Source organism: Zalophus californianus, chromosome 13, assembly GCF_009762305.2.
Source record: "Zalophus californianus isolate mZalCal1 chromosome 13, mZalCal1.pri.v2, whole genome shotgun sequence".
In the NCBI taxonomy this organism is placed as follows: Eukaryota; Metazoa; Chordata; class Mammalia; order Carnivora; family Otariidae; genus Zalophus; species Zalophus californianus.
Genome location: NC_045607.1, coordinates 77,479,463 through 77,492,872, shown reverse-complemented (window position 1 = coordinate 77,492,872; position 13,410 = coordinate 77,479,463). Strand labels below are relative to the sequence as shown.

Genomic DNA, 13,410 nt, shown 5'->3' with positions numbered 1-13,410 from the left:
CAATGCAATCCCTATCAAAATACCATCAACTTTTTTGAAAGAAATGGAACAAATAATCCTGAAAACTGTATGGAACCAGAAGAGACCCCGAATAGCCAGAGGTATGTTGAAAAAGAGAAGCAAAGCTGGTGGCAGCACAATTCCGGACTTCCAGCTCTATTACAAAGCTGTCATCATCAAGACAGTATGGTACTGGCACAAAAACAGACACATAGATCAATGGAACAGAATAGAGAGCCCAGAAATGGACCCTCAACTCTATGGTCAACTAATCTTCAACAAAGCAGGAAAGAATGTCCAATGGAAAAAAGACAGTCTTTTCAACAAATGGTGTTGGGAAAATTGGACAGCCACATGCAGAACAATGAAACTGGACCATTTCCTTACACCACACCCAAAAATAGACTCAAAATGGTTGAAAGACCTCAACGTGAGACAGGAGTCATCAAAATCCTAAAGGAGAACACAGGCAGCAACCTCTTCGACCTCAGCCGCAGCAACTTCTTCCTAGAAATGTCACCAAAGGCAAGGGAAGCAAGGGCAAAAATGAACTATTGGGACTTCATCAAGATAAAAAGCTTTTGCACAGCAAAAGAAACAGTCCACAAAACCAAAAGACAACCGACATAATGGGAGAAGATATTTGTAAATGACATATCAGATAAAGGGCTAGTATCCAAAATCTATAAAGAACTTATCAAACTCAACACCCAAAGAACAAGTAATCCAATCAAGAAATGGACAGAAGACATGAACAGACATTTTTCCAAAGAAGATATCCAAATGGCCAACAGACACATGAAAAAGTGCTCAACATTGCTCGGCATCAGGGACATCCAAATCAAAACCTCAATGAGAGACCACCTCACACCCGTCAGAATGGCTAAAAATAACAAGTCAGGAAATGACAGATGTTGGCGGGGATGCGGAGAAAGGGGACCCCTCCAACACTGTTGGTGGGAATGCAAGCAGGTGTAGCCACTCTGGAAAACAGTATGGAGGTTCCTCAAAAAGTTGAAAATAGAGCTACCATACAACCCAGCAACTGCACTACTGGGTATTTACCCCAAAGATACAAATGTAGTGATCCGAAGGGGTACGTGTACGTACTGTACGATGTTTACAGTAGCAATGTCCACAATAGCCAAACTGTGGAAAGAGCCAAGATGTCCATCAACAGATGAATGGATAAAGAAGATGTTGTGTGTGTGTATATATATATATATATATATATATACACACACACAATGGAATATTATGCAGCCATCAAAAGGAATGAAATCTTGCCATTTGCAACAACGTGGATGGAGCTGGAAGGTATTATGCTGAGCAAAATAAGTCAATCAGAGAAAGACATGTATCATATGATCTCACTGATATGAGGAATTCTTAATCTCAGGAAACAAACTGAGGGTTGCTGGAGTGGTGGGGGGTGGGAGGCATGGGGTGGCTGGGTGATAGACATTGGGGAGGGTATGTGCTATGGTGAGTGCTGTGAATTGTGTAAAACTGTTGAATCATAGACCTGTACCTCTGAAACAAATAATACAGTATATGTTAAAAAAAAGAAGAAGATAGTAGGAAGGGAAAAATAAAGGGGGGGAAACTGGAGGGGGAGACGAACCATGAGAGACTATGGACTCTGAAAAACAAACTGAGGGTTCTAGAAGGGAGGGTGTAGGGGGATGGGCTAGACTGGTGGTGGGTATTAAAGAGGGCACGTTCTGCATGGAGCACTGGATGTTATACACAAACAATGAAACATGGAACACTACATAAAAAACTAATGATGTAATGTATGGTGATTAACATAACATAATAAAATAAAAAAACAAAGACTATAATAAATGGTAAAGAAAGGTGCTACATAATGATAAAGAGATGAATATGGCTAAAAGATATAATATTTATAAATATATATGTACAACATAGAAGCACCAAAACATACCAAGCAGATATTAGCAGATCTAAAGGGAAAAATTGAAAGCAATACAATAATTGTAGAAGACTTTAACACCCCCATTTATATCGATGGATAGATCATTCTTACAGAAAATCAATAAGGTAATATCAGCCTTAAACAACACATTATACCAGATGGACTTAATAGATATATATATTCAAAAGCAGCAAAATACATATTCTTCTCAAGTACACATGGAACATTTTCTAGGATAGATCATATGTTAGGCCACAAAACAAGTATCAATAAGTTCAAGAAGACTGAATTCATATCAAGCAGCTTCTTTGACCACAATGGTATGAAACTAGAAATAAATTACCATAATAAAACTGGAATAACCAGAAAAACATGGAGATTAAACAACATGCTACTGAACTACCAAAGGGTCATCAAAGAAACCAAAGGATTAAAAAAAAAAAAAAAAAAAAACCTAGTGATGTTGACTAACATAATAAAAAAAATTATAATTAAAAAAATTAAAAATAAATACAAATAAACTAGAGACAAACAAAAATACAAATATGACATACTAAGATCTATGGGATAGAGCAAAATTTGTCCTAAGAGGAAAGTACATAGCAATACAGGCCTATTTCAAGAAGAAAGAAAAATCACAAATAAATAATTTAACCTTATACCTAAAAGAACTAGGAAAAAAGAAAAAAGGCCAAAGTTAGTAGAAGAAAAGAAAATAATAAAGATCAGAGTAAATATAAATGAAATAGAGATTAAAAGGACAATAAAAAAAGATCAATAAAATTAAGAGCTGGTTCTTTGTAAAGATAAAAAAAATTGACAAACCTTTAGCTAGATTCACCAAGAAAAAAAGACAGGAGGCTCAAATAAATAAAATCAGAAATGAACCGGAAGTTACAATTGATAATATAAAAATACAAAGGATCTAAGAGACTACTAAGAGAATTATACACCAACAAATTGGACAACCTAGAATAAATGGATAAATTTTTAGGAACACACAATTTCCAAGACTAAATCAGGAAGAAATAGAAAATCTGAATAGACAAATTACTAGTAAGGAGATTAAATCAATAATAAAAAAAATTACACCTAAAGAAACTACAAAAAGGAGAACAAATTTCATTTTTATAAACAATAAAAACATATGACCATCACAATAGATGCAGGAAAAACATTCAATAAAATTCAACATACATTTATGATAAAAACTCTCAACAAAGTGGGTATAATAAACATAATAAAAATAATCAAGGCCATATATAACAAACCCACAACTAACATCATACTCAACAGTGAAAAGCTAAAAGCTTTTCCTCTAAGATCAGGAAAAAGACAAGGATGCCCACTCTTGCCACTGTTTTTCAACATAGTATAAGAAGTCCTAGCAATTAGGGCAATTAGGCAAGGAAAAGAAATAACAGGCATCCAAATTAAAAATAAAGAACTAGGAGCTTCCGGGTTGGTGAACACACTGGCAGTGTTGGGAGAGTGGTGTGCCTGGAGGGCGCATGGACACTCCTTGCTCCTTTCTGGAGAGAGAGATTGAGAGAACAAGAGGACATGACCAGAGGAGGGGAGAGGGGCAGAGGGAGAGGGAGGGAGAGAATCTCAAGCAGGCTCCACAATCAACATGGAGACCATCACAGGGCTTCATCTCACCAAACCCGTGAGATCATGACCTGAGCTGAAATCGAGTCCAACACTTAACTGACTGAGCCACCCAGGTGCCCCTCCCACATCCTTTTATAACTAAGCAATGAATGAGAATTCCTGTTGCTTCATATCCTTGCCAGCAATTTGTGTTATCAAGTGTTTTGGATTTCAACCAATCTAAATGTTTTATATGGAGTTGGGAAAAGATGGCAAAGGAGTAGGGGATTTTTCCAACCAGTCCCTGGAATTGAGCTGGATATCTACCAGACCACTCTGAACACCCACGAAATCAGCCAGAGATATAAGAAGATATATCTGGATCTCTACAAAGAGAATATCACAGGTGGTTGGTTATGAAGCTGGGAGCCGTGATTCCACTCCCGTGGGCACATATCCAAAGATAAACAGAAGGGGGAAGGAGCTGCCATAAGCGCTGGCGCTGGGAAGGTGAAATAACACAGGAGCGCAAAATTCTCCCATGCTGGGGACAGAGCACAGACTCGCAGACCAGTGGCGATGGGGAAAGGACTTTAGGGCAGCCCCCTGGAATGAAACCTGGAGCAGTGGGACCAGGCGTGCGAACTGAGGGCGGCTGGCAGCTTTAGAAGCACAAAGGGCAGATTGTTCCCCGACCTGGAGATGAGGACTGAGAGCTCTGCTGAGGGGCGCACAACCCAGGACACTGTAGTTTATAGCAGCCCAGACAGCAACGGAGATAGTGTGGCCTGGAGAGCTCACTGAAGAACAGACTGCGATCTCGCTGCTCTGATGCAGAGGGTTAGAAGCGGTCTCTTCTGCTCTGAAGGGACTCCAGGGAAAGCTGCCAGAGAACAAAAGCCCCAAAAAAAGAGTTTTCACTGAGCCCACCCCCCCCGGGGGGGCAGGGCAACTCTGCCCAAACAGGGTTGGGCAGTAACAGCATGGCAGGCCCCTCCCTCAGAAGACAGGCTGGGAGAACAAGAAGCCAGCAACCCTAAGGTCCCTATAAAACAGGTTCATCTTGTTTGGATTGTGGTCAATAATTTGGACTCTGTATATTCCCTCAGCCACCCGTCAACAGAATGACTAGAAGAAGGAACCCCCAAAATAGGAAAGACTCAGAGATTATGACTTATACCACAGATTTACAAATGGATTCAGATATAACCAAGATGTCGGAACTGGACTTCAGGGTAACAGTTATGAAGACGATAGCTAGAATGGAGAAATCGATTAATGGCAACATAGAGTCTCTAAGAGCAGAAATGAAAGCTGAACTGGCAGAACTTAAAAATGCTATCAGTGAGATCCAATCTAATCTAGATACTCTAACGGCTAGAGTAAGTGAGGCAGAAGAACGAATTAGTGATCTAGAAGACTAATTGATAAAAAAAGAAGGAAAAAGAGGAGGCTTGGGAAAAACAGCTCAAAACCCATGAAAACAGAATTAGAGAAATAAGTGATGCATGAAATCTTCCAATGTCAGAATTATTGGGATCCCTGAGGGGGTGGAGAGAGAGAGAGAGAGGACTAGAAGATATATTTAAGCAAATCATAGCTGAGAACTTCCCTAATCTGGGGAATGAAACGAACATTTGTGTCCTAGAAGCAGGTAAGGCCCCTCCCAAGATCAAGGAAAACAGACCAACGCTCCGGCATGTAATAGTAAAACTTGCAAATCTTAGAACAAAGGAACCATCTTAAGGGCAGTTAGGGGGAAGAGATTCCTTACGTGCAGGGGGAGGAACATCAGAATAATGTCAGACCTATCCACAGAGACGTGGCAAGCCAGACAGTGCTGGCGAGACATATTCAGGTTACTAAATGAGAAGAACATGCAGCCAAGAATACTTTATCCAGCAAGGCTGTCATTTAGAATGGATGGAGAGATGCAGAGCTTCCAAGACCGGCAGAAACTGAAAGAATGTGTGACCTCTAAGCCAACCCTGCAAGAAATATTAAGTGTGGGGGGGTGGGGGTTCTATAAAAGGAGAAAGACCCCAAGAGTGATATAGAACAGAAATTTACAGAGGGGGACAATCTATAGAAACAAGGACTCCACAGGCAACATGATGACCATAAATTCATAGTGTTCAATAATCACGCTCAACATGAATGGCCTAAATGCCCCCATAAAATGGCACAGGGTTGCAGATTGGATAAAAAGACAGGACCCATCCATACGCTGTCTACAAGAGACTCATTCTGAACCTAAAGATACATCCAGACTGAAAGTGAAGGGATGGAGATCCATCTTCCATGCCAACGGACCTCAAAAGAAAGCTGGGATAGCAATTCTTGTATCAGACAAATTAGATTTTAAGCTAAAGACTATAGTTAGAGACACAGAAGGACACTACATTATTCTTAAAGGGTCTATCCAGCAAGAAGATCTAACAATCATAAATATATACGCCCCAACATGGGAGCAGCCAACTACATAAGCCAGCTGTTAACCAAAATAAAGAGTCATATTGATAATAATACGTTAATTGTAGGAGACCTCAATACTCCACTCTCAGCAATGGACAGATCATCTAAGCAGAAAATCAACAAAGAAACAAGAGCTTTGAATGACACACTGGACCAGATGGACCTCATAGATATATACAGAACTTTCCACCCTAAAAAAACAGAATACTCATTCTTCTCGAGCACACAAAGAACTTTCTCCAGAATAGACCACATAATGGGTCACAAATCAGTTCTCAACCAGTACCAAAAGACTGAGATTATTCCCTGCATATTCTCAGACCATAATGCTTTAAAGCTGGAACTCAATCACAAGAAAAAATCTGGAAGAAATTCAAACACTTGGAAGCTAAAGACCACTCTGCTCAAGAATGTTTGGGTCAACCAGGAAATCAAATAACTTAAACAATTCATGGAAACTAATGAGAATGAAAACACATCGATCCAAAACCTATAGGATACTACAAAGGCGGTCCTAAGGGGGAAATACATAGCCAGCCAAGCCTCACTCAAAAAAAACAGAAAAATCCCGAATTCACCAACTAACTTTACACCTTAAAGAACTAGAGAAAAAGCAACAAACGATGCGTAAGCCATGCATTAGAAGAGAAATAATTAAGATTAGAGCAGAGATCAATGAATTAGAAACCAGAAACACAGTAGATCAGATCAGTAAAACTAGAAGTTGGTTCTTTGAAAGAATTAATAAGATCGATAAACCACTGGCCAGACTTATCCAAAAGAAAAGAGAAAGGACCCAAATTAATAAAATTATGAATGGAAGGGGAGAGATCACGACTAACACCAAGGAAATAGAAACAATTATTAGACATTATTATCAACAACAATATGCCAATAAATTAAGCAACCTGGAAGAAATGGATGCCTTCCTGGAAACCTATAAACTACGAAGACTGAAACAGGAAGAAATTGACAACCTGAATAGGCCAATAACCAGTAAGAAGATTGAAGCAGTGATCAAAAAACCTCCCAAAAAGCAAGAGTCCAGGGCCTGATGGATTCCCTGGGGAATTCACCAAACATTCAAAGAAGAAATAATACCTATTCTCCTGAAGCTGTTTCAAAAAATAGAAACAGAAGGAAAGTTTCCAGACTCATTCTCTGAGGCCAGCATTACCCTAATCCCCAAACCAGGCAAAGACCCCATCAAAAAGGAGAATTTCAGACCGATATCCCTGATGAATATGGATTCCAAAATTCTCAACAAAATCCTACCTAATAGGATCCAACAATACATTAAAAGGATCATCCACCACGACCAAGTGGGATTTATCCCCAGGATGCAAGGGTGGTTCAACATTGGCAAATCAATCAATGTGATAGAACACATTGATGGGAGGAGAGAGAAGAACCACATGGTCCTCTCAATTGATGCAGAAAAAGCATTTAACAAAATACAGCATCCTTTCCTGATTAAACTCTTCAGAGTATAGGGATAGAGGGAACATTCCTCAATTTCATAAAATCCATCTATGAAAAACTCACAGTGAATATCATCCTCAGTGGGGAAAAGCTGAAAGTCTTTATCTTATGATCAGGAACATGTCAAGGATGCCCACCCATGCCACTATTGTTCAACATAGTACTAGAAGTCCTGGCAACAGCAATCAGACAACAAAAAGAAATGAAAGGTATTCAAATTGGCAAAGAAGAAGTCAAACTCTCTCTTTGCAGATGACATGATACTTTATGTGGAAAATCCAAAAGACTCCACCCCCAAATTACTAGAACTCATACAGCAATTCAGTAATGTGGCAGAATACAAAATCAATGCACAGAAATCAGTTGAATTCTTATACACTAACAATGCAACTGTAGAAAGAGAAATTAGAGAAATGATTCCTTTTACAATAGCACCAAAAACCATAAGATACCTCGGAATAAACCTAACCAAAGAGGTGAAGGATCTATACTCTAGGAACTACAGAACACTCATGAAAGAAACTGAAGAAGACACAAAAAGATGGAAAAGCATTCCATGCTCATGGATCGGAAGAATAAACATTGTTAAAATGTCTATGCTACCCAGAGCAATCTATGCCTTCAACGCCATCCCAATCAAAATTCCAATGACATTTTTCAAATTGCTGGAACAAACAATCCTAAAATTGGTATGGAATCAGAAAAGACCCCGAATCACCAAGGGAATGTTGAAAAAGAAAAACAAAGCTGGGGGCATCACGCTGCCTGATTTCAACCTATATTACAAAGCCGTGATCACCAAGACAGCATGGTACTGGCACAAAAACAGACATATAGACCAATGGAACAAAGAGAGAGCCCAGATATGGACCCTCAACTCTATGGTCAAATAATCTTCGACAAAGCAGGAAAAACTATGCAATGGAAAAAAAGCCTCTTCAATAAATGGTGCTGGGAAAATTGGACAGCTATATACAGAAGAATGAAACTCAACCATTCTCTAACACCATACACAAAGATAAACTCAAAATGGATGAAAGACCTCAATGTGAGACAGGAATCCATCAAAACCCTAGAAGGGAACATAGGCAGTAACCTCTTCAACATCAGCCACAGCAACTTCTTTCAAGATACATCTCCAAAGGCAAGTGAAACAAAAGCAAAAATGAACTTTTGGGACTTCATCAAGATAAAAAGCTTCTGCACAGCAAAGGAAACAGTGAACAAAATGAAGAGGCAACCCACAGAATGGGAGAAAATATTTGCAAATGACACTACAGACAAAGGGCTGATATCCAAGATCTATAAAGAACTTCTCAAACTCAACACCCCAAAACAAATAATCAATTCAAAAAATGGGCAGAAGACATGAACAGACACTTCTCAAAAGAAGACATACAAATGGCTAACAGACACATGAAAAAATGTTCATTGTCATTAGCCATCAGGGAAATTCAAATCAAAACCACAGTGAGATACCACCTTACACCAGTCAGAATGGCAAAAATTGACAAGGCAAGAAACAACAAATGTTGGAGAGGTTGTCGAAAAAGGGGAACCCTCTTACACTGTTGGTGGGAATGCAAGTTGGTACAGCCACTTTGGAAAACAGTGTGGAGGTGCCTCAGAAAATTAAAATTAGAGCTACCCTATGACCCAGCAATTGCACTCCTGGGCATTTATCCCAAAGACACAGATATAGTGAAAAGAAGGGCCATATGCACCCCAATGTTCATAGCAGCAATGTCCACAATAGCCAGACTGTGGGAAGAGCCAAGATGCCCTTCAGCAGATGAATGGATAAAGAAGATGTGGTCCATATATACAATGGAATATTACTCAGCCATCAGAAAGGACGAATACCCAACTTCTACATCCACATGGATGGGACTGGAGGAGATGATGCTAAGTGAAATAAGTCAAGCAGAGAAAGTCAATGATCATCTAGTTTCACTTATTTGTGGAACATCAGGAATAGCACGGAGGACACTAGGAGAAGGAAGGGAAAAATGGGGGGGGGGGAATCGGAGGGAGAGATGAACCATGAGAGACTATTGACTCTGAGAAACAAACTGAGGGTTCTAGAGGGGAGGGGCATGGGGGGAATGGGTGAGCCCGGTGATGGGTATTATGGAGGGCACGTATTGCATGGAGCACCGGGTGCTATACAAAAACAATGAACCATGGACCACTACATCAAAAACTAATGATGTACTGTATGGTGACTAACATAATAAAATTAAATTAAATTTAAAAAAATGAAGAACTAAAACTGTCACTATTTGGAGACCACATGATACTATATATAGAAAACCCTAAAAACTCAATAAATAAAACTGATAGAATAAATGAATTCAGTAAAGTTGTAGGATACAAAATCAATACACAGAAATCTGTGGCATTCTATACACTAACAACAAACTATCAGTAAAAGAAATTAAGAAAACTTAATTGAACTTACAATTGCATCAATCAGAATCAAATGCCTAGGAAAAAAAATCTAACCAAGGAGGTAAGAGACCTGTACACTGAAAACTATTAACACTCTGATGAAATATATTGAAGACATAAGTAAATGAAAAGATACTCTGTGCTCATGAATTGGAAGAATCAATACTGTTAAAATGTCCATCCTACCCAAAGTGATCTACAAATTAAATATAATTACTATCAAAATTTCAATGACGTATTTCACAGAACTGGAACAAATAATTCTAAAACTTACACGGTACTACAAAAGATACTATATAGCTAGAGCTATCTTGAGACAGAAGAACAAAGCTGGAGGTATCATATTCCCTTATTTTGAACTATATTACAAAGCTGTAGTAACCAAACAGTATGGTACTGACACACCAAAAAAAAAAAAAAATAGGTTGATAAAACAGAACTGAGAGCCCAAAAATAGACCCACGCATATATGGACAATTGATTTATGACAAAAGAGCCAAGAACAATGGAAAATGGATAGTCTTTTACAATAAATGGTGCTGGGAGAACCAGTGAGCTACATGCAAAAGAATGAATGTGGATCACTTTATTACAGCATACACAAAAATTAACTGGATTAAAGACTTGAATGTAAGACAATAACACTCCGAGAAGACCATAACACTGAAACCATAACACTCCTAGAAGATGTAAGTAGTAAGCTCTTTGATATCAGTCTTAAAAATGGTTTTGTGAGTCACACTCCAAAGGCAAGGGAAAGAAAAAACAAAAATAAGTAAATGGGACTACATCAAACTAAAAATGTTTTGCACAGCAAAGGAAACCATCATCAAGACAAAAAGCCCATCTACTGAATGGGAGAAGATATTTGCAAATCATACACATCCAATAAAGGGTTAATATTCAAAATATATAAAGAACTAATACAACTCAAGAACAAAGAACAAACAACCCAATTAAAAAATGGGCAGAAGGTCTGGGGAGACACTTGTCCAAAGACAAACAGGTGGCCAATGGGTACATGAAAAGATGTTCAGCATCACTGATGTTTAGGGAAACACAAATCAAAACCATAATAAGATATCACCTCATACCTATTAGAATGGCTATTATCAAAAAGACAAGAAATCTTAAGTGTTGGCAAGAATGCAGAGAAAAGGGAACCCTCATACACTGTTAGTGGGAATGTAAATTGATGTAGTCACAATGGAAAACATATGGGTATTCCTCAAAAAATTAAGAATAAAACTACCATATGATCCAGTTACTCCACTACTGGGTTTTTATCCAAAAAATATGAAAACACTAATTTGAAAAGATATACGCATCCCTGTGTTCATTACGGCATTATTTACAATAGCCAAAAAACTGAAACAAGCTAAATGTTCACCAGTGGATGAATGGATAAAGTTGATCCCTTAGAAAAAGAATAAAATTTGCCATTTACAATATAGGTATTATGCTAGTGGAATAAATCAGAAGACAAATACATATAATTTCACTCATATGTAGAATCTAAGAAACAAAACAAACAAACTCATAGGTGCAGAGAAGAGACTGGTGGTTACCAGAGAGAAGGGGGTGTGGGGTTGGGAGAAAGGGCTGAAGGGGGCCAATTATAGGATGATGGATGATAACTGGATTTTGGGGGGTGATCACTTTGCAGTATATAAGATATCAAATTATACCGTATACCTGGAACACATCCTTTAAAAAAACATTAAAAAAGAATATTCAGAAAATAAAAATGTGATCTTGGAAACTTTTTTAAAAATTTATAGAAGTAAAGGGGACACCTGGGTAGCTCACTTGATTAAGCATCCGACTTGGTTTCGGCTCAGGTCATGATCTCATGGATCATGAGATTGAGCCCCACGTTGGGCTCCATGCTCAGTGGGGAATCTGAGATTCTCTCCCTCTGCCCTCTCCCAACTTATGCACACATGTGAGTGCATGTGTGTGGGCTCTCTATGTCTCAAATAAATAAATAAATCTTTAAAAACAATTATACAGGGGCACCTGGGTGCCTCAGTCAGTTAAGCATCTGCCTTCAGCTCAGGTCATGATCTCCGGGTCCTGGGATCAAGCCCAGCATCAGGCTCCCTGTTCAGCGGGTAATCTGCTTTTCTCTCTCTGTGTGTCCCTCTGCCCCACCCCTGCTCATTCTCCTTCTCTCTCTCAACTAAATAAGTAAAATCTTTTTTTTAATTTCAAAAAATTAAAATAAAACAATTATAGAAGAATGGAAATGAAGAAGAGGGGTAGAAAGATAAAAACTTAAAAATCACTGAGATAGTAGAAGCAAAAGAAAAAGTAGAAAATGGAGAAGAGGGAAGAAAAATTAAGAGTCAACCCAGGAATTCCAATAATACAAGTTTTTCAAAGAGTAAAGAGCAAAAACAGAATAGAGAACATTAACAAAGAAATAACTCAGAAAATTACCCCAGAACTGAAAGGCATGAATTTCCAGATTGAACAAGACTTCTGCATGTCCAGCATAATGGATTTTAAAAAGACAGACACCAAGATACATCACTGTAAGAATTTGGAAAATAGATTTTTTTTTTCTGCAAAAGGAAAATCTTAAAAACTCCTACGGGGAAAAAAAAAGCAGGTCATACAAGAAGGACTGGCTATCAGAATGACATTGAACTTCTCAACAATACTGGAAACTAACACATAAAAATGGAACAAAAACTTCAAACATTTGAGAAAAGAAATTATTTCTCTTTTCAATCCTAAATTCAGTCAAGCCATGAGTCATGTATGAGGGTAGAAAAACAAAGAGTATTTTCAATCATGCAAGTTTTCCAAAACTTTACCTCCCATGCATCCTTTCTTGGGAAAATTACTTGTAAAGGATATGTTCCACCAAAAAATAGAACAAGAAATTAGAAAATATAAGGTCCAGAAAATGGGCATCAAAGGAAGAGAGGGATGAAAGGAATCCTCAGGATGACAGTAAAGAAGATACTAATGCAATAGCTGGAAGATTTCTACTTGTGGTACAGCTGAGGGTGACTTAAGGACAGATATTGAGAAAATAAATAAAGAAGCCAGACAAATAGTAGCACAAGAGAAAACAAAAAGATGAATAAGAGCCCCAATGTCACTAGAATATGAATAATAGTATAATCATAACAATATAAATACTGAATATTAACCTAGCAAAATTTATCATTTGGGAAGATGGAAAGTATGTCTGTGTTTGTTGGAATGGTGGTGAAACAAAGCTAGTCTTTACCACTACAGATAATGCATGAGAATAAAATCAAGAGGTAGCATCATAACCATGCTATTTAGAGGTCTGAAGGTAAAAAACTAAAAGAAACAGCTAAAAGAATTAAAATTTGTTGTCTCTGAGAAAAGGGGAAGGGCAGAAAATAAGCTCCACACCAACATATTTTCATAGCGATGAATGTGTCTCCACTCAGCGAAAATGAATTGTGTTTCTCACTCTTCTTGTATAG

At 38.2% G+C, this 13,410-nt stretch overlaps 1 protein-coding gene across 5 annotated transcripts in view; it reads left to right on the top strand.

Moving 5' to 3' along the window:
• PCSK5 (proprotein convertase subtilisin/kexin type 5) overlaps positions 1 to 13,410 on the top strand; it is a 470,351-nt gene that overhangs the window by 361,947 nt on the left and 94,994 nt on the right. The gene's annotated exons all lie outside the window — the stretch shown is intronic.